Below are 23,911 nucleotides of genomic sequence, written 5' to 3'. Positions count from 1 at the left end.
GGAACTCAAACCACACAATGAGGGGGCCTGCAGTTTTGAATAGGGAAGCTCCAAAAGCTTTAAAGAATGTAGTCTATGCATTATAAAAAGAAGACTTTGCGTAGTTGAAGGATCAACAGCCCACATTGGAAAATTGGAGAAGCTGAGCATGGCAAGAGGAAGAAGCACTTCATGCAAATAAGCAAACAAATGCATGTAGGCAGAGGAGAGTTGAAAGTAAAAAGAGATGCTAGCAAGGCAATCAGCGTTGAATAGTGAGAACCCACGTCAAGTTCAAACAAAGACCCATGCATGTTAAGAGTAGGAAGCCGCCAGTCCAAGGACACCCATGAATGTGAAGCTGGAACACACATGAGTTGCAGGAGAAGCCACCAACTTGTCTTTTGTTGGGATGAAACTTGTAATAAGCCGCATGTAGAAGATGGAGGGAGGTGTCGCTTGAAAGAGAAAGCACCCTGCACTAATTCAAAGACGCACCTCACACCGGTAGCAAAGAAAGTGAATTAAAAGCAAGAAGCTCACACCCAGGTAAGGAGCAGTCAACACCATGGACAGAAGTCGTAGCTATGGAGGAGAGAAAATTGCAAGTTTAAAAAAGCCCAGGTTAGAGACACCATCTATACAGTTCACACACGAACAGGGAGCCTCACATTTTGAGGAGGAGATGGAGTTTGCATGTTTTGCATTATCCCACATTGGATTTGAAAAGGTTTTTATAGTGTTTAAAAGAAACATTAGATGCAGCGTTAGTGTCTAAATAGTCCACGATTATTGGACAAGGTGGAGGGGCTCGTATGTTGTGCAGCCATCTTACTTTGAAGTCTAAGGAGTTCCACATGTCAATCTTCCAGGAGATTGGGAAAAGTAGGATTAGGGAGCTCTGATAGTACACTAAGCATAAGAGTAGAAAGTGAAATTATATGACATTACGATGCTACGAAAAGCGTAAGAGTGGGAGGAAGATTGCACAGGGTTTACGTTCTTATGTGAAGTTAATAAAATATAAATATAACGGAGTGGTGTAAGAGTGGTAGCAATATTTGAAAGCATCTCTAGCCCTACGAGAATTAAGATGGTTGAGCATAAAGGTAGATTTTAAGGGTGCCTATGAAATTCAGAGGTAAAAATTTAGTGCTTGAGATAATACGGGGTGCAATGAAATATTAATATAATATTAGTGTGAGTGGATGCACATAAAGGAAGTAGAAAGTGAAATTATATGACATTACGATGCTACGAAAAGCGTAAGAGTGGGAGGAAGATTGCACAGGGTTTACGTTCTTATGTGAAGTTAATAAAATATAAATATAACGGAGTGGTGTAAGAGTGGTAGCAATATTTGAAAGCATCTCTAGCCCTACGAGAATTAAGATGGTTGAGCATAAAGGTAGATTTTAAGGGTGCCTATGAAATTCAGAGGTAAAAATTTAGTGCTTGAGATAATACGGGGTGCAATGAAATATTAATATAATATTAGTGTGAGTGGATGCACATAAAGGAAGAAATGAATGCTTTCAAAAAGAGGAATTAAAGGATTAATTAATATATTTATTAATTAATTAAAAGGGTTTCAAATTGTCATGGCCAATCAAGTGGTGACAAGTGGCGAATGGAGAAAATTTTGAACGTAAAAGTGAGAATAAAATAAAATTGAAAGATTTCCATAAAATGAAATATTTGAATCATTTTGAAGTTTTATATAGTTTTGACTATATAATTTTTTAAATTTTTCATTTTTAAAGCTTTGCCACAATCCAAACTTTATTTTTTCAAACTACTACCAAGGGGGCATTTTTTGTCCAAAATAGGCCTTATAATATACCGTCAGAATCAAGAGAATCTAAATTTTCCAAATATGAAGTCAAATTGTGCACAAGTATTCACTAGTTCGTGATGTAAGTCAATTTGTGATTCCTAGTGCATTTGTGGCAGAATAGGTAGATTTGATCATGGAGCATCATAATAGGTTAGAGGGCAGTTTTAAAGCCTTGTTGGGATCTGGATGTGAAAAAATTCAACTTTAAACAGTTTTCTTGCATTTTGGAGATTACATTGAACTGATTTTTACTTTTACCTTGAATTCACTTTGACACTAAAAATTAGTTACTTGCTTTCATGATAAAATTTTTGAGATATTTTGTGCTTTTGGAGGCAAAACTAATTGAAGATTTGATATGCAAGTTGAAAGAAAAGATTTGAAGGATGTTTTTAACTTGTTGAGAAGGTTTTCCAAGTGGACAGATGTCATGTTCAGATTAGATCTGGGAATGAATTCTTCTCCTATATCTTTCTTTCTCTCATCTTTTGTTAGGGTTCCAATTTTTGTCACTAAGAAACTAGTTGGTTCTAGTTCTTTGGAGAAAATTTGCTCATTACTGTGATACCAGATTTTGGATCCAGTTCTTGATGCATTCCCAATATTGAGACACCATTTCTTTCAGCATTTTCTCTCTTATGAACAGCATTAAGAAGGTTAATACAGATAGTTTAGATCTATTAGGTTGTTTCATGTTTTTCATTTCATGCATATGACTATATAAGTTTCAAGGAAATTAATACAAAGAATAGCAGGTTGAGTTTCAATTGAATCTTGTCTCCTTTATTAGTACCCTTCAATGTTTTATGATCTTTGATAGAGAGCTTAGGTTGTAGTTGCAGTCCCTTAAGGCTGTATATTATTTCATTGTTGCTTATAACCCAAGAGGTTATGTAAATGCTTCAGGGAATCAATAGGGTTGCAAGTTTACTGATGGGGATATCATGTAAGAATGGCATTTAAATTGAGCATGGATGTCTATCTACAAGTTAAATAGATAGATGAAATATATGAAGATACACATATGTCTCAAATATCCATATGTATGTTTTTGATTCATGGAATTGCCCAATGGTTAATGCACTAGTCAATTATAGGATCATTAGGTCTTATTGTTGCATATCTAAGGGTTTGCTGAATTCAACATTATTAATCAAACGTGTTTTACCCTTTCATGTTGAAGGACCTAAATGTAATGCCCTCACTCAGCTTCTGAGATTCATAGATCTGCATTTAGCTATTGTAGATCAATGTCATTTCATGAGTTATTAGGAGATATAAGGGGTTTTCATCTGCTTAATAGATTCATGGATATATTTTTGCATTGGTACGGTATCATTTGAATCAAGCTTAACCTGTCTAGTTCTTGCAGAGCCTAAAGTGAAGAAGGGTCATGCCTTATAGTTGGCCTAGTGTCTGAAATGATGTGTTCAAGATGGGAGTTAGCTGATCCTAGATGCGTCATATTCTCATTGGGGTAATTGAAAACCCTCTAGCATTTTCAAACACCAACAGTATAGATGACCATTTTTGGGTGATTACATTTGCCCCTCTTTGACTAATGTGTGATCAGTCTGGGAACACATTATGTCAAAGAATGAAGAAGCCAAGATGATAGAGAGATATGACTATGAAGAATGAAGTGCAGAGAGATAACAGATCCTAAATGCACAGTCTATTTAGCGATAGTATTGAACACTAGGAAAGAGAAGAGACAATATCAGTACCCGAGACAAGCATTGATATGTCAAGAAAAGAAAGTACATAGATCAAGAGAAAATATAAAATTGTATCAAAAATCAATTTGCAACAATGATAGAATATTCCTACCCCCTCAGAATTGAAATCAAAATGAGACAGAGGAGATGTAGAAATAAGCTAGATTTAATCAAATTAGAACAAAGAAAAGTTCATGATGATAGATAAGAGATTAAGACCAAAGAGTGACCACCAAGCAATGAAGATATGCCCCAGTTTGACTAAGTTTGACCAAGAGAGATAAAGCATAAGAATTAGGGAAAAGAAAGAATAAAGATGAAATGAAATGAAAGCGAAGAGTGGAAGAGATTAGAAATGATGAAGAAATGAAGAAATGATGATTTCCCTCTCACAAGATTCAAAGATTAAGCCTTAATAGGTCATCCAACTACATAGAAGAAGGAAGAAATTTTGACTAGCAAGATGAACCCAAATTTGTATTTTGATCTCAACAATAGATTGAGGATGTCAAGATTAGAAAAGGTAGGTCAAATGCATAGATGAGATGGTAAGATGGAAAAGAAGAGAGAAATAGGAAAGAAGAGATAAGATAAGATTGAGAAGAGGTAAGAGAAGGATGAATGTAGTTAGCTGACACATCCATGAAAGATAAAGAAGAGAGCTCTCTCAACATGCAAAATTCAAAGCTAAACTAGAATGCAAGCTAGTATGAAAAGGTGCAATTGCAAGGGTTACATAAGTAGCTCCTAGTTTTTATCATTGAGCCTTATTAGGGACATCATAAGATCATACAATTATCACTAGTAAAAATATGAGGATATAAATATGATCTATGTCAGCTAGAAATATGGGAATCCAGCTTAAGAATCAAAGACATATAGGTCAAGATGGATAATATAGTTAGGGTCCCTAAGTTTAATATAGCAAGATTACACCTACATCAAGGCATAAGCACTAGGATAATCCCTATGTATAGTCTTGCAAAAAATAGTCAAGGATGATATGTTTGTAAGCCAAAGTGTTAAGTAGGACAACCATGAATGCTCAAAAACACCTTAGACTAACAAAGTATACCCACAAGCAGAAAGCAAGTAAAACATGCCCCATGCCCCCAGGCTTCTAGTTCATGATATCCCCAAAAGATTATTAGGGAGGGAATACATGAAAATAAATCATCATAGATAATACAAAAAGTAGATAAATTTCATCATAGCTTAGTCATTTAAATTTTTAAGTGTGTTTATGTAAGTCACTTGGCCATTTTTTCAAGACTTGGTTTTGATAGTGAGAAATATCGCGACATCAGAGACTGTAGTAAAACTATCTGAAAAGTGTTGAGAAACACTTGATGTCACAGAGGAGAGTGTTGAGAAATATTATTTTGTGATTTATCAAAGAAACCCTAATGCACAAGGAAACCTCAATAATCTAAGCAATTGTGCCCCCAAGACGAGGACAAGAAACAATTCCAACCTAGGAAATATGTTGCAGAGTGGGTGATTGGGACTGATAGACATAGCTACAAGGGTCTCAAGTAGTGCCTATTTCTAAGTTTTCACCACTGGACAGATTTTTTCAAGGATTTTTTCTATTTTTTAATTTTTTTAATTTTTTGGTGATACATCAAAGTGCCTATTGCTAGTTTTTCACTAAGATGATCATTTTTCAGGACATTTATAAGCTTTTTAGGATTTTTTCAGTATCATATATAATTTTTTTTGGATTTTTAGAATGTTTTAGAGATTACTAGTTCTCAAGCAAGATCACATAAATTTTCTCCCAATGTCTAGCAAGGTATAAGACATGATGGAGTAGCAAGATAGTAGATAAGTAAAGATGGATAAAAAAGGAGTGTGAAGCAAGTGAAAGTGATCCTCAAGGACGGACTAACTCCTCAAGAGTACCCAAGCTAGACAAAGAGGTGAAATAGTTATATGAAGCATGATTTGGATAAGTCAAGAAAGAAAACAAGTGAGATAGCATATGACATAAGTAGTGGAAAACAATAAGAAAGATAGCATGAAGTGTGTAGTCCAAAAGAGTAGACATGTCAAGAGACCTAAGAACCATTTTTTTCTTTGTGTGATCAAGACCAAGAGGTTGAATGGATATGGTAGCAATGGGATAGAGCAATAAGAATGAAGTTGGATATGAAGGATATGAGTGAATGAGAAAGAACAATAGGGAAGATGATGGATAGGATAGCTAATACGCAAGGATAGCTCAACATTGCCAAGATCAAAGAAAGAAGAGGGGATAGATGGATGATGGAAGAATTACACATGATCCCTGATTGCCATGTTTTCATCAATGTACTTATCAAAGGTGCCACAAGAAGTAGTTATCACCATAGGAAAAAATTATTTCTCTTTACTTTTTCTATGAAGGTGCTACACGAAGTGGTTGTTACCAAGGAGCTTTTTTTTTTTTTCTTTTTTTTCTTTTTTTTCTCTTTAGAAAGAGCTCAATCTTTTTGAATTTGGATAGTGCTCCTATAGGAAAGATAAATCTTGATAAGTCAATAACATAGATAGGCTTGCTGAAAGATATTAATAGGGTAATAGAAGGGAGATGCTAGTAGGAGGAGTATATGAAGGATAAGATTTCATGTCTTGAAAGAGTTGAATGAGCATGGATAGCAAGTAAGTGTAAGCTTTAGAGGATTTCATGAGGGTAGTTGAAATATTGGGCAAGATAAACATTGACACACACCTTGAAGGGTGTTGGAATGATGGAGGAATCATGAATGAAATAGCTTGAGGTTTACATGTATGAGGTAGCAGAGAAATTTTGGAAGAAGATGGAGTGGAAGGCTTTCGAAGCATCTTAGGAAGATCTTTTGAAGAATATGGAGTGGAAGCTTTTGAAACTTGAATGTCAAACTTAGATTTATGTTCAATATTCAAGTCTTTCAAGAGAGACTTATGAATCCATATAGCTTTATATTCTTCATTGGATGTTTTCAAGCGCATTTCTTTAGTAATGGATTTAAGAACCCATACTTTTTTTGGTTTAGCTCTTTGAGTAGTGGAACTTTGTAGTCTCTTTTGCACATTTTCTTTTTTAGCATTCATATATAAATTAGAGGAGACACAGTGAACTTTTGAAGATGGATTCATGCATTTGAGTTTGAATTGACCATCCAAATTTCTTCCAAAACACTTGGAACTTGTGGATGAATAAGGCCAATATGACTAGTTTAGATGGAAAGGTGAATGTGAAGAGTTCAAGTATGTGTTTCTTTTTTGACCTTTAGGTGTAAGAGGAGAGGTGGAAAATGGTAAGATAGGAGAAATGGGTCATGAGCTAGAAGTGGAAAATGGAGATGAAGGAACATAAGGTCCTAATATGGAGGGAAGTTCTGAAGGTGTTAACTTAGATGGATAAGGACCAAGGATAGACTTAGGAGATGAAAATGGATATTGGAAAGGGATATCAGCATCTTTAGAGTGAGCAACATGGTCAAAGCCATCAATAGACTCATGAGTATCTTTGATAGGAGCAACATTTTTAATAGGAGAACTTGAAGCTTGAGCACAATTTTGAAGCAGATATAGAGAAGTAGAACATGAGGGGATGCTTTGACCTTGAAAAGTAGCTTTGGATAGCGTAGGAAGAGAAATTTTCTCATAATTTTTAGTAAGCTCAAGTGAAATAGTGGAACTGGTGTCTTCATCATACTTAGCAAGTGTATAAGACATAGCATATGGAAGGGTGACATCTTGAAGGAGATGAAAGGGTGCTTGATCTTGATCTTTCTTGACATTTATAGATTTTTCTTTTTGAGAGTCCTCTTGACATGGAGCCACTTCTAAGGAAAAGGGAGAATATGAGGTTTGAATGATAGGATCTTGAAGAGATAATGGGGGATTAGTTGAAGTAGACATAGTAGGCATAGCATTGCATGCAGGTTGAGGATCTTTAGCCTTAGTAGCATTGAGAATTTTTTCAAACAAGTGAAGGTTAGCTTGAATTTCTTTTAGAGGTAGCCCTTGAGGGTACACCTAGTCCATATGGAAAGCACTAGGTTCTTTATTTGATGGAGGCATGTTGGAAAGCTTTGAAGTGTTGGGAGATGCCTAAGTGTTGGAAGAAGCAGAGGTATCAAGGAAACCACCACTAGACATAGTTTTATCAACATGATCTTGCTCAAGAGAAGTATCCTAAACACATGAGTCATTAGAGGTATTAACAATCACACAATCTCTAAGATCTTAAACTTTATGTTTTAGCTCGATACAATCTAAAGTACTATGCTCATTATGTCGATGATAAGCACAATAGATATCCAAGAATGGGTTTCCATATGAGCTAGACTTTTGAAATGTGATGAGATTAGTGCTAAGAAGTGTTTGAAAAATTTCATTATAAGAATATTCCAAGGGAGTAGAATTTCTCTCAAAAGTATGTCTAGGATCACCAAGCACAGAGCATGCATCAATATCTTCAACAAGGATAGGTTTATCATGAAAGATTGGCATAGGCTCAAAGGAGGTATCACTTGATTGTTCTCTAAAGAGGTCTTTAGATCTAGAAGATGAAGACATTTGATGTCTTGGAGTAGACTATGTAGGCCTTCAATAAGATGACTCGTGTGTATGTAAAGGTCTTGTTGGGACTCAAAATTGAAGCCTCAATTTTGAGTGCCATTGAGAAAATTGAGCCTTATAAATGCGTTTAAGTGCCCATGTACCTAGCTATACCTTTAAGGCCCCTAAGGTGTTTAATGTTTCTAACACCTTGCATTTAGTATGTCTATGTGTTTCATGAAGTTAATTTGAGAATCCAAGTCATTTGGCGAAGTCCTATTTTGAGCTAGTGTCAATTCTGCATTTTCACCTGTGTCGAACAGCAACAAGATGCCTTGTTTGCAAGTGAATATCTCACACCCAGAAATGCTTTTTTGATTTTCCACTTTAGGAGTATCTAGTTTCCATACCCAAGAGCCTATGTTTCATATTTCAAATCATTTCAAATCTGTTTGAGTAGGTTTTGAATCCCTCAAAGTTGGTAATTTACTGTTTTCATGTTGATGCACATTGCACACAATTCTGGAAGGCCCTATTCGATGAGCTATAATTTTGACCCAATTGACCAAAATGTTGAAATTCCTTTTGCATTGTATTGTAGTGGTCAGAGACTTGTTATGTTTCACGTTTCAATTCATGATGAATCTGTTTGATCAGTTTTCAAATGTGATTCCAAATGCAATTTCTAACTTTTAACTGGTGTCAAGAAATGCAAATTGTTTGGTACCCTTGTTTGTGATGTCACATCTTGAAACCCATGAATGGCTAAATCAAATGGATTGTACTCCTATGTTGTCCTCTATAAATACTCCAAGTGTGTTAGTTTTAAATTCTTGACGAATCCATCTGCACACTTTTCCAGGTCCTTTCCATTTGCAAAAAATCATTTTCTGCCATTGCTTCAATCTACAAAATCCAAGTAGCCCACTTTGATTGATCGCCATTTGTGACCTATTATTTTTCATGAGCCCAAATTGTAGATCCATAATCATCTCATGACAGAGAACCAATGCCCCAATTTTCATTCTCCCAAGTGGCAATTTACCCAGTTTTCAAAGCCAAATTTGAACCCAATTTGTTGTTTTCTAACTTGTTTACTTGCAGGTAATTTTGAGAGGTCAACTTTGATAACGAATATCTTTTGACCTTAAATTTTTCATGAGATGAGATTTGACATGGTACAAGTATACTGAACAAAGATTCAATATGTCAGATTTCACAACCCAGTCAGAGGTTTGAGTCAATTTTTAAGACCAGTCAACAGACCTCCTAGCGCAAAAGTGACAAGTCACAAAAAGGATAAAATGAGTTTAAAATGATAATCAATCAGTGATGAAAATTGATTTCAATTAGTTCCAGATGATTAATAGATAAATTCGGCATTTCAGTTGTCCAGAAATGGAAAAAAATTTAGTTGGACCCACTTTGGGGCCCGACTAGTTTTATCAAATTTGATAGAAATGTGAGGATTATGATAAAATTATGGCCTATTAAATTCAGATTGATTCACAACATCAATGGGCTCAACAATCCATGTCATTCAGTAGCCACAAATACACCTCATTTTCTAAGCAAGGATCTGCAAGTGGAGTAACATCACTAGGAAGTGTTAGAAATTCAATGGTAAATTACATGCAAGAAACTTGGATTATGATTTTGGCAGCAGTGATGAGGAGGTTTCCAAGTGAGGAGGTTGCCAAGCGAGGAGGTTTCCAAGGGACCTATATGATCAAAGCACAGGCTTGAGGTCCTGCCACCTATTCCTCCAGTGAAGAAAGTGGGAGAGTTATCATCAAACTCAACTTGTTGGTGTAATCGCCTCTATGCTATGCACTTCTATAGTTATGGAAGGGAGGGAGTGCAATACTCCTCTTAATGAAGGTACAATACTTTGGAGTGAAGAAAAAAGGTTGCCCCTAGGATTCATTGATGAGGTGTTTGGACCAATGAAGAGTTCATTCTATCTTGTTCGTTTAATATTGTCGATGACATGCCAATCTGGTTTTAATGGTTATAAAAGAGAGCATGTAATGTTGAAAAGGTTTATTACTAAGAATGACAAGGGCCTCATCATGTTCTTAGCCAGATCATATTAGCTGAGCTTTCATCGTTTATATCGTAAAATGCATTCTATGCTTCATAAAAGGACGTTGATAGTGTCAGAGATTCAAATTTGTGGGTGCTTATAAAATTTATGGTTATTATTAGCACTTGTGGACACTGAATTACTTACTTATTTGGATGAACTGCTAAGATCAGGAATTTTCATCTTGAATTTTAACAGGTGAGGGAAACAAATTTTTGTTAGACTCTTTGAAGCAGATGGTGCAAGAATTTGTAAAGAAAAGCTTATCTGAGATTAGTATGAAACTCAAACCGTATTGTGCAATCAGTTTTTGCTTTCTTTGTGCTATATTATGATAAGCTTCTCTGCATGTACAAAAGGAAGAAACCAGAGTCCAAGGCGGCACATAATAAGCCATGAACAAAGGGCACCCACATCCGAGCAAACAAGCTGCCAATTTCAAGGCAGAACAGTAATGAAAAAGAGGAGCAAATAATGATCCAATTCACAGAGAGAATAGGACACAATTGGTGAAGGAGCTGAGATACTGATTTTAGAAGGAAGGGTAGGCACATTCAAAGAAGAAACCCATGAAGGCAGAAGGGACCATGGTTTAGCATCAGGGCAGTCAACGCATAAATAGGTAAGGGCATTTTTTGTAACAGTCCACGTATGAGTAAGAACACAGGCATCAAAAAAGAGTAGACCAGCGCCTTTAAAGAGAAGACCACACCATTTTAAAGTAGAGAATCCAAAGTAAAAAATGCATTGAAACCATGAAGGCAAGCGGTAGATCAAAAGTCAAAGACCTCACGCCAATAGCAAAGAAAATAAATTAAAAGCAAGCAACCACACACAATAGACAAGGTCATAGCAGTCAAGGAATCCTATGGATGATGTAGCTAAGGAAGACAGTCAGCACCATTCAAAGTCAATGTAGGGGAGCCATGTGGAGCATGTGAAAAAGTTCAACCTTCTTATTGACCAGTTGAAGGGGCTGAGGAGAATCTAGATTAACAAATGCATAGAGATGCAGGATACGATCTATTTGAAAGAATTAAAGGCATTGAAGACTGTCTTCATCAAGAATTGTCCAAGGCTATAGAATATACAAGGCATTGGATTTTTAATAAGATTCCTTAAGAGTGTTTTCAGTAATGTGTACCCACAGTAGGTGCCGAGCATTAAGAAATTGGGATGGCTGAGGGAGATTTTTAAAACACATAAGGGAAGGCAACCCACAATATGAAGAGAGTAGCCAACTATGATGGAGAAAGATGTTTGAAACAATAAAAAAAAAAGCCCACATCAAAGCCACATTTTAAAAAAAGGAAAGGTAGTGGCAAGAAGACTGAAGGTGAATTCAGTAGGGGAGTAAGGTAGTGTTAGAGGCATCCCATGGCTAGCGTTTGGAAAGGAAGCTAGTACATTTTTGAAAGCAACACTAAAGGATGTCTATACAACATAAAGAACTCCACGTGAATGAAGAGAAGCTACTAGAGAGTAGCAAGAAGACAAAAAAAAATTCACGCACAAGAAAAGGGGAGTTTCATGTAGAGTAGTTGGAAAAAAATAGTAAAGGGCAATAATCCCACATCGCCTGTGTGAGGGGGTTTTATAAATTTTAAATACTATTGCACACAGTAGACAACACGTCCTAAAGAAAGATGCTTTTGTGAAGCTGCATGATGTGTGGTGGGTCTGGCCTGTGCTTGGTTGGATGATGATGCCAACAAAATTTTGAATGAAGATGTGCAAAAAATTGGTGACATCAGCAAGTTGCAAGCGACCAAAAAAGTCAAGAAATCTAGCAGCTCACTACCTCGCTAGCGGAAAAACCCTGGGTTCTCCGACTAGAAACATAGCGATTCACCAAAAAACTTCAAAATTTAGTGAGGCTTAAATAAATCATGTGGGTCCTATTGCAGGATACAAAGCAAAAAATTAGGTAATGCCAAGTGGCAGCGAGCAGGATGATGTGGTGAGGTCACAAACTGAGGAAGGAGATCGTGCCACATGGCACATCTAGCGGTCCTTGCTATCTCGCCAAGGAGAAGTTGCTCACGCGATAACATAGTGACATAGCGAGTATGATGTGGTACAATGATGTGGTGATGATAAGGATAAATCAGGGGATGCCACATGGCACCCACTGTGCAAGACCAAACCAATCAGAATGTGCCACGTGTCACCAGTGGTCAAATAGAGTTGACCCAAAATGGAAGATAAGGGTAAAAAATTAAATATTTTGTTTAAATGATATTTTTGAATATCTTCCTAAATCACGTGCAGTCAAGTTTTAAATAAATTTTGAAACTTTGATATAGTCCAAACTTTATAAAAATTCAAATATTTGTGAAATAATGCCATGGAGCCATGAATAGAGACCTGATCTTCAGAGGGCCATATCTGGGGCAATTTTTGTCAAAAATGGGCACTTCAATAGACCACTAGAACTAGAACGAGACAAAATTTCCAAATATAAGGTCATTTTGTGCACAGGTATTCACCAGTTCATGCTACAGGTCAATTTGTAAAATATGGGGCATTGGCGGTAGAACAACTAAATTTGATCATTGAGCATCAGAGTTTGTTAGAGGGCAGATTTGATGACTTTTTGGAGCCTGAATGTGGCAAAAATAAGATGGAAAAGATTATATTGCATTCTAAAGGCCATATTCAACTAATTTTTCACTTTTACCATGAGTTCAACTTTAGCATCAGAAATCAGTTATGATGGTGAATCAAATATCTGAGATATGTTTGCTTTGTAGAGCCCAAATGATGGGATTTGATATGCAGTTAAAGAGAGAAGGTAGAGAGAGGCTTTTTTATCTTCTTGGGAAGGAATTCTGAAGGGACACTTGTCATCTCCTGATCAGATCTAGGATTTTCTTCTTCCTATATCTATCTCTTTCTTTCTCATTGTACAGGTTCTAGTCTTTTGGAGAAAATTGGCACACTACTATGATACCATGGTTTGGTTCCAGTCTTGATGCATTCCCAATACTGAGACACCATATTTTTTAGCATAATTCTCTCATGTGAACAATAGTGGTGTAGATAATATAGCAAGTTTTGATATGTTAGGTGTTTTCATGTTTTAATTTTATTACATTTGAATGTATAGTTTCAAGGAAATGAATACATATGAGCAATAATTTCACTAGTTTCATTTTGATTCTTGTCTCCTATCCCAACAATCTATAAGTCTTATGTGGTTTTGGAACAAAGATCTAAGATCCATTTGCATCCCCTTTAGGTTGTATGTTTGATGTATTTTGCTGTTGGACCAAAGGGCCAAGCAAATGCTTGATATGTTTAACAAGGTTACTAGTTACTTGAGAAGGATATTTTGTGAGAATGAGATATGAATGAACACTGATGTTTGAATCACAAGGTGATCAAATAGATCTAATGTCTGGGTATACAAAATATGTCTTGATGTTATAGATGTATGTTTTGAATTCATGCAATGGCCCAACGGATTAGGCACTATTCAGTTATAGGATCACTTGTTATACTTCTACATATTTAAGATTGTGTTGAATCAACATCATTAATCAAATGTTTCCCCTTTCATGTTGAAAGCTATTCAAAGTTTAGCCCATACTTAGCATACCATTTTTATGAATCATGTTCTTAGCTATTTCATGCTTGTGATTCCTGGTTAAGTATAGAAGATTTAGGGGTTTTTATCTGTTATTCTGGATTCTGATTATGCTCATTGCACTAGTCACATAATTGGATCCTAAGAGGTTCACCCACCTAGGTTTTACAGAGCCTAAAGTGAAGGAGTGTAGCCTTATAGTTGGCCTGGGTTCTTGGTGAATTGTGTCCATTATTGGAGATAGCTACCCATAGATGCAATCTTACCCTACATACTTGGTTATTAAAACACTGTTAAATCAGGAGCCAAAAGGTCTTAAGGGAGATTCATTCAAGAATGCTATAAGAATATTCCAAGAGAGTAAAATTTCTCTCAAAAGTATGTCTAGGATCACCAAGCACATAGCTTGCATCAATATCTTCAACAAAGATAGGTTTATCATGAAAGATTGGCATAGGCTCAAAAGAGGTATCACTTGATTATTCTCTAAAGAGGTCTTTAGATCTAGAAGATGAAGACATTTGATGTCTTGGAGTAGAATATGTATACCTTGAAGAAGATGACTCATGTGTATGTAAATTTCTGAAGGGATATTCATTCAAGAATGCTATATTCTCCTCTAAACTTTTCTCAAGTTTAGACTTCATTTCTATCATGCTCGTAGAGAGATGAAGTTAAGAAAGATCATTTGTCTCTTTTAGTTATTTGTATTGAGCATATAGGTCTTGAAACTCTTTAGTGGCATGGAGGATATCATGATCATCTAGATTTTTTTGAGGTTTGGTAGCACAAGTTTTGAATTCCATAGTGGTAGATAGATAATCAAGCATGAAGGAGACTAGAGGAAGCTAAGAAGGTGATACAAGATAACTTGATGTTTAAACTAGAGAAATAGAGTGTTCACTTGCCAAAATAATAGAGAGAGATTAAAGTGATTTTTCAAGAAAGATGTCCAAGCAACTTAGGACACTAGTAACTCAAGCCAAGAGCTAGGCAAGAAGCCAAATAGCCACATATATAGATCAAGCTTTTTCAACCCAAGAGTGTAGTCAAGAAATCAAGGTAACCATTTCAGCAAAAAGATAACTAGCAAGTGAACATAGACCATGAAGATAAAAAGACCAAGAGAAGACCAAAGAGTCACTTTAAGCATGTTCAAGCACTAGAGACATAGAAAAGAAAAGTCAAATGATGAGACTCCCTTTAGCAAGAAACACAAGCAAATCTTTGCACTTGATGTTTTGACTTGGTTAACAAAGTTGTTAGCATAGAAAGTTTGATGCTCAAAAGCAATTTTTTTTCAAGAAAGATAGTGACACATGGAGTAGTCTTAAAATAATCAACCAAAGGGCAAAGTAACCTTGCATGATAAAATCATATATGAGGTCTCAAAAGAAATCCATAGAACTATTGTCATGTGTATGTTCAAAAGATTTTCACAAGTCTAGCACATTCAAGAACACATGAAGCAATATCTACCTAAAGGATGCAATTCATTACTCAACAACTTGGCCCATGCTAAGTTCTCCTTTACCTTATACCAAGTGGTTTCCTGTTACCTCTGGTTTTACCGCCAAAAGATTTAAATTCAAATCCGCGGCCTGTTCAACAGTTAGCCAAAAATATTGTTATTTTAATGCCCCGACTCGCCAAGGTTCTGTGACCGTCAGATTTTAGATGGATCGACGGTAGGCGCGATCTCGTCATCGAAAGTTGCACGGGAGATAGTATCGGCGACATCACGCCCGAACGACACATGTTTGGTGGGCCCTACGGGTGGGTCACAATGGAGGGTGGTCGGAAATTTTTTCGGCGCCGCAGGCGCTATGGCGCTATCACACGCCAACCAAAAAATCTCCATGGCGAAATAGCGCCCAGCGGAGATGCTCATGTCGGCGAGTGGGTCACGTTGCCAAAAAAATGTTGCGACGATCGGGTAAAGTTTGGTGGGCCGGAGAAAATAAACGGCAAGAATTTCAAACAAATATTGGGCCCCATTGCGTACCTCATCTGCCCAGTTGGCGGAGCCCATGTCACAGAAGTGAATCAAAAGAACCATGCACAGATAGGGACACGTCATCGGTTGGGCGCTATGGCGCTATGGAAATTTAACCTCAATTTTCCCATAGCGATATGGCGCCTGGTCGACACGTGGTCACCCTGCGAGGCCAAGTCGCAAGATTGCCTAGTGGTGTTCCGATGGGCCAGTGAGGAACCACCGCGTGTAACCAGGCTGGAGTTTCTATCAGTACGGTTGGCATAGTCAAGGTTTGCGATCTCCATCGTCAGATTTGATTGCATCGACAGATGGCGCCATCTCGCTATGGCAGAGATGTGCAAATATTATCATGGCGACATAGCGCCCATCCGCCGTGTGGCCATTCTATGGATCAAGTCTCGGGTTCACTAACCGGATGATGCCAGGTGTATATGTAAGGACACTGCAACCACGAGCCCAGTAGTTTTCAGGAGGGACGGCGAGTGAAGTACAATGTCGCTCTGATCGTCAGATCTGCAAGATCTACAGCTGGCGCTATCTCGCCATTAGGAGCTTCCTGGACTTTAGCATCAGCGACATAGCACCCATGCGCCACGTGTCCTGGCGGGGTTGCGTTTCATGCCGTCAAAAGCAAATAGGGTGGGGTGACTGACGAACCAACAGGGGGACACCACGTGTTGGTGGGCCCGGCGAATCAATAGGAATAGAGGGTTACAGAAGGTCAGGTTCTCCACCGTCAGATTTGAAGAGATCAACAGTAGGCGCCATGTCGCCTTAGTGAAATTGTGAGATTTTTACCATGGCGACATCGCGCCCGACTGACACGTGTCGATGGGGTCAGGTCTTGCCGGATGCATCATCGAGGTGGCACTGATTCGAATGGGGCCCAGTCACAGGAAAGAGAGTCCACGGTGAATTAGAAACAACCACGTGTGCCGAGTCAGAAAACAGATATGTTGAGGGGCCAAATTTCTTGATACAATCAGTGCATTAAGGGGTGGATTCTCCACCATCAGATCTGTAGGAATCTAGGGTCGGCGCTATCTCTCCATGGAGGAACTGCACGGATTTTACAATAGCGAGTTAGCGCTCGAAAGACATGTGTCCTCACATTTCAGTTTTCAACGTGGCAATTAGCTGACGGCTAGCGGTTAGGTGATAAGATGGTGCGGTTAGTTCAATGAAGGCGGTCAACTGCGGAAGGACTCTCCAAGTGGCAAGACAAAGGATTACGATTGGCCTACGTGGCCCAGTCGGCATATAAGAAATTGGGTCGGCTAATAGGCCAGTTTGATTCATGAACCAAGATGCAGAGGCGATCGACGTATCTTGCGATCTGATCTTCGCGATCATTTTTGACCTACCAAAAATGAATGCAGGACATAAGGACACTCCACCCATCCGGTCGATCCATCTACCATGTCAGGGAATGTTGTGGCGCCGTTTCTATTTTCTCCAGGCTCTTCTCAGAAGAAACAAGATTTCTCGATATGCAGGCCAAGATTTCAATCCAGATCCCCGATTGGATTCTCAAGACAGGAAGTTAATGCCAGTAGGTAAGAAGTGAATGTAATGCAGAAATCTTCAGTTGTGCCTGATCTATAAAGGCAGTTTCATGATCTGTTCTGAGGGTCGATTCTTCCTGATTTTCTCTGCTACTGCTTGCAGACTTGCAGTGTAAAACCCCTTTATCTCTGAGCTATGTAATAGCCTGTATCATCTCTTTCAGCCATCAGTGTGAATGTGCATCACTTTGCCTCCCATTGGTGTATTTTTGAGATCAACGATCTGCATACTGTATCTACCTTTGGCCTATCGAATAATACATAAGTGAAATCTCCTTTTCCTAGTGTCATTCGGTTGGTTTCTTCTGATCCGTATGTGATTATTGATCGATATAAGTCTGGATGTGTATGACTTTTGTATGTTATTCTGGTTTTGTAGCATATATATGGGTAGGAATGAGTCTGAACACTCTATTTTGGTGCATCACCACCTTAGATTAGACTAGGTAGATTTGCTTTGATGCTCTCTTTCTCCCTTTCCCTTCTGAGAATAGATAGGTGTGCCCTGATAGTAAGAGGAAGCCGGCCTTCTCTGGAGACTCAACCTCGTAGTTCAAGTCCCACAGCTTGGAGGTTGTTTCCATGTTTCACTAGGTTGTCCTCACGCATAGGCCTTGGACAAGGGTGCAAACCTAAGTGACAACATTTCCCACAAGAGATATTGGCTTTGTCATGGAAATTCCATAAGCATAACCAAGGGAACACAAATGATGAGTGTAAAATATTCTTGGGGTGATCCAAGTAATCCACTGTGATCAATCCTTGCACCAAGAAGTTGAGCAAAAAAATAAGGCAGCTACTAACCTAGGGTATTTAGAAAAGATTTCCATTCATATCACTCCTCTTGCTCCTAATATAGGACACCTCACCTTGTAGTGAGTAACTGGTCTCATGACTACAAGAGTACCTTAAGCATTCCTCCCTAGTAATCTCCTCATGGTCGCAATCCTATAAGAAATCACACCAAGTAAGATGAGTGTTACGTCTACCAAGGTTTTGTGTCCTCAATAGCCTTGAGATAATGGTGGGTTAGAATAGCCAGGTTCACTTGTCCCCACTTGGGTCATTCCTCTTGATTGCTCAAGAATAGGCCTGCTAAAGGATTCTAACTACCACGGATTGGATCCACTTTCAAGAGTCAAGATTTTTGATTCACCACGTGGGTGAAGAGAATACTCTCTTATCTTGATCTTTTCCCCCAAACACACCAAGAAGTCTCGATTAATCTCCTTTCTTTCGAAATCCAAAGGTGAGTTAAGATTTTTTATTCACCACAAGGGTGAAGAGCATACACTCCTATCACAAAGAACCCCAATCACAAGTTTAATGTGCCTAGAAAATGAAAAAAAAAACTAGTAGATTGCTGCACATGGAATACAATAAATACAAGAAAGTTTGGTTTATATGCTTTGGGTGGCCCTACAAACAAGTATTAGTAGCCCTTACACATTTGAAGCTTTGACATGCATTCTTTTTAACAATGAAATGAGAAACTCCCTACAAAAAAACCAAGGTTAGGGCATAAGAACCAAGTAATACCTGCAACACAAAGTGGTTAGTTGCCTCAAAAATATAAATTATCTTCCAACCAAGTGTATGTAAAGAAAGTGCAAGCTAATCACAAATGCTCTCAATTTACTCTTTTCTTTTGACCTAGTCAACAAGATTGGACTTGTTTGCTATGATTTCATATCCAAAAATAGAAATTCAAAGAAGAGACCCCCACTAAAAACTAGAGAGATTTCCAAAAATGTAAGAAATTTAGAAGTATCTCTTCATTTGTGCCCTAGGGACCCATTTTGTCCAAATAGACTAGATTTATCAAATCAAGTGTTGGAGCCCATATATGACCTCTAAATTCAAAATACAAAGAATGGATCCTCTATAGAATTCAATGGTCTTTCCAAAAATGTAGATCCTTCTAAAAAATTCACTAATTTGCAACTAGAAATGATTTTTTATGAAAATAAAATAAAAATTCATAACAAACACAAATCAACTTAAAAAAATCTACAAATTGGATTGAAACATTTGTGATGCATCCCCAACTTGAAAAAAAAATAGATCCTAAATTAAAGTGTTTTGGAAGATATGCTCAAATCTTTTAAAACTAGGGTTTTGGCCTAAAAACAAATCTGCACAAGGGTTAGCCTTAAAACCAAAGTAAGAAACCTACAAAACCACTTGATTAGATCCAATAAGTTGCTGTTAAAAACTAGAAATGATAATGTAACCAGAATTCAAGCAAGAAAATGGAGCTAGAAACTTGGTTCTAGCCCCATGGTGGGTGCCAAAAATGTGTGTACAAAAAGTGTCACACCTCTATAAACTATTGTTCTTGAGAATACCCATGAAAGAAGGCATCTCAAGAGGCATCTTATAACTCTCTATCTATAACGTGTTAAGGCTATGAGATGGTGGCTCTCAAATGAACCAAACTCTAAAACCCTTGAAAGGTGCACCATAGAATGAGAGATTCAAAGAGTAGAGGCAAGAGTGCTAATATCCAAGAATCTAGAATGCAATAAAAATGCAAGCTATTCTAAATGAAATGCAGCTAACAAAGAGAACTAAGCTAAAGCATAAATAAAACTAAGTTAAAATTTATGTCATAATGTAAGTAGAATGAGAGCTAAGAAAAAATGCAAAAATACAAGAATGCTTGAAAATCACCAAGAAAACCTATAGTATAAGAATAGCATGAGAGATTAAGATTTTTGAATGAGAAGAGAACCCTCCCTTTTAAATAAAAATGGATGGTAGAGATTAAGAGGCAAAAGAGGCATAATTAATGGAGGAGAATGCATCTTGAGTGATCCATGTGCACAAGCATCTCAACCAATCACAATTAATAGTTGACTTTTGAGAGCATTTGAAATGTGTGGAGGAGAATTGAAGTTATTTTAAAAATAGAAGATTCCTCTCACATGGAAAATTGTGCATTCATGTGTAGGCAAAAATGCCTTTTCTTTTATATTTAAAATAGGAATAATACTTTTGTGTGTGCAACTTAGGATAAGAGATAAGTGTGAAATTTTATTTAACTAAAATGGGAACATGTTCTTTTAATTAAATACAAACTTAGGATAAAGTGGTCAAACTATAGGTTAAAATAAAATAAATTTATTTTGGAGATTTGGTCAAGGATAGGCATTAGATATATTATGCAAAAATGCTAGAAAGGGGGTTCATAGTCTAGATGACCATTTTTGGGTGATTACAATAAGTAAAGAGGAAAATTATAGATATAAAGATGAAAATGGAAATATATATATATATATATATATATATATATATATATATATATATATATATATATATACAGATGAGAAATAGAAATATTTATATCATTTTAAGAGTCAATATATATGAACTAGTTCAATGTAAGTTGACTTGGGCCTTGGATTAAATTGAACTATAAAATTTAGATGTTAATAATGTTTCATCTTAAAATGGACACACTTTTCATTTAAGACCTTTTACAACCCTTTCCATAATTCCTTTCTTGTACCATGGATGTACAAGTGCTTGATGTCCTTTTCTCCTATCTTCTTCCACTTTCTACCCTATTTCTTTTAGTGACTGCCTCTTCTTTCTTTGGGACTCTAGACCTGATCTCTAGGACCATGTCAACTTAGGTTGACCTATGCTAGACTAGGTTGACCCCAATTTGATCTAGTCTGTAGTGATTTTAGGGCTCAATGCCCAAAATTCCTCAAGGTTTAATTAGTTTTATTACACTCTCCAGTTAGCTTGTATTGTTTTCCCACATAAAAACTCATATATAAGAAGGCTTGGAGTATTCATTTTCACAATCAAGTAATAATATCTCAAGAACATGCTCTCAATTCAAGATTTTTTCCTTTTGCATTAAACTCATTCAAGATTTTCAAGTATTTAAGCAAGGATATCTCTATCTAGCATTAAAGGATCATTTGTGGGCATTTCCTCTTCAAGATCTAGCTTATTGTTGGTTGTCAAAAGAGGAGATCTAAATTGAAGCATTCATTATGTTCTTCATTAATGCACACTTACATCCAAGGCACCATAATAGAATTATCATATATATGTTGCAAATTATAGATATGCGCTACATTCCTATACCTAATTCAAGATCTATAACACATCACAAACAAAATCCTTATTGACAAGGGTTTTGGACAAGGTGAACCCTAACCTTTATCTTGTTTTTTAGTCATTTACATTTTTGTTTCTCATCTAAGCTTAATTCCTTAACCTAAGGCTTGACCAAGGTAATCCCTCATCCAACCCAACAAAAAAAACCCTTCATATTATGTGTGTAGAAGCAAGATATCAGGGTTTTGCATGTAGCTATGGAAAGAACTCTGTAGGAGCTCTCTAGAGAAGTTTGTTACAGTATAACTAGACCATGTCAACCTCTTTGGAAGACATGTCACATTTGTATCTTCATTGGGATAATTGTATACACATAGCATCTAGATTTACATTATTTAAAAAATTAGTTCAATTTTACATACACATTCTCCTATAAGGGCCAAAGAGTTTATCTCCTTCTATTACATTCCTCTATAATTAGAATTTGTATTAGCACCCTTATTCCTTTGGGTTCTAGCTAATCTAATTTGGATTATAAGTAGAATAATATTTAAAAACTCTCATCTTTCCCCCACATACATATTTGAATGGCTTGGTGGCTCGAATAAGCAGAGACCTCTCTATTAAAGTGTACCCCTTCCCCCCCCTAAACATTTTGGTGAACTTGACTCTACCAACTCTTTCTTTTGTGGTGCTAGATCACTCATTTTCATTATATTGGGTGTTTACCTTCTTTTGGTAAACTCGGCCTTCTTACATCCCTCTTTCTTGGAGTTAGATCTTCCTTTCTTTATCTCTCTTATTTGGCATCGGCTTCACCTAAAAATCTTGGTGAACCCAATGAGTCCCTCCTTTTAGTGTTATATTATTTTAGGTGTTTATCTTATTTTGGTAAAATTGACTTGTGATCCTTTTTCTTCTTGGAGTTAGGTGTTTTCCTTCCTTTTGGTGAACCCCTTTTTCCTTTAGATCATAGAGTTAGATTAAGCTATCTTATGTGTAGTTAGATCTCTCTTTATGCTCTTTACTTATTTTGCATGGTTAGATCTCATTATATTTTCCTTTTGTGGTCTCCCCTTTTATGAGCTTAATTTCACAAAGTCCGACCTATAGCATTCTTGTTAGGACAAAGTTGTAGACTCATGGGCTCCTTTGATCATCATTCCTCTTTTCTTCCAAGGACTCATGATGATACTCAAGTATTTTCTCATTACCTTAATCCTATCATAAAAAATAACTCTTCTACTCATCTCATGATAAAGATGAATCTTTAAGAGTTCCTCCTTCACAAGTTGATAAGCTTTCTCATGAATTTGATAAATTAAAAACTTGGATTGCACACAAAATTTAGAATCTTGATAGTGTTGTTGCTATTGAATCTCTTAAAAATCTTGTTAACAATTATGATAATAACATTTCTATCTTGTATGGTATATCTCACCTTACTAATACTCATGCTAAGTCTTTGATGGAATGTGCTCAAGAGTTAGGGTATCCTCCTCCTTCCACAACAATTGAACCTTATATTTTGAAATCCACCACTCTTTCTAGCATACCTACATATGCTTCACCTCTTATGAATTTTACACAAATTTCCACTAATTTAAGTGTTAGTCTTCCTAGCCTTTCACTTCCCATGAGTGTTCCTTCCACTTTCATTCCTTCTTTGTTACCTTCATATAATGTGATTCCTTTTACTGATTCAAATGTTTTACCTATTCCTTCTAATCCTCCAATAACATCCTTAGACAGTTCTTCCACTTCTTATAATTTTCCTAATACATCTAGCATACCTATGCCTACTAATGCATCTTTTGATCCTACCATTAGTGCCTTATTTCAACCATTCACTTCATTACAACAAAAACTAGCTCATTCAACTCGATCTAAATACAAAATTTTTGCATGTGACATTGTTAATCCCCTTTCCTTAGATATCCTTCATTTTTTTATACCATAACAATTTGATGTACCTCATCTTGAGACTTAAAATGGTAAGGGAGATCATTTAATTCATGTTAAAATATTTCAGACTATATCTAGTGATTTTTCTCATGACTATAGGCTTATGGATAAGTTGTTTCCATGTACTTTTAGGGATAGAGCCTCACAGTGGTATTGTTCTCTACCTCCTTATTCTATTGATTCATTTCAAACTCTTACTAATTCTTTCATTCAATAATTTCATAATAATATTGGTCCACAAATTTCTTTAACTGATTTAATGCATTGTAAGCAAAATGTTCAAGAGAAAGTTATTGATTTTATTGGTAGATTTAAACATTTGTATGCTCAAATTTCTTACCATGTGCTTGGTCATGATATTCAATGCATCTTTATTTCTAATTTATAGAAAGATATCAGAGATAAGATTCCCCTTACTGAGTATACCTACTCTTCACATTTTTGTGCAATGCTTCACCATTACCAGTTACAAGTGAGTCAACTTGACAAATCTACTCTAATGGTACCTATTTTTAGTGATAAGAGTGATCTACCAAAAATTAAAACAATTTCATTAAAATCAAGTC

The sequence above is a fragment of the Cupressus sempervirens genome, chromosome 4 (genome assembly GCF_028749045.1).
Source record: "Cupressus sempervirens isolate cs-2001-9-10 chromosome 4, ASM2874904v1, whole genome shotgun sequence".
NCBI classification, from domain to species: Eukaryota; Viridiplantae; Streptophyta; class Pinopsida; order Cupressales; family Cupressaceae; genus Cupressus; species Cupressus sempervirens.
The sequence above is the reverse complement of the archived record's forward strand: the minus strand, read 5'-3'. Positions refer to the sequence as shown.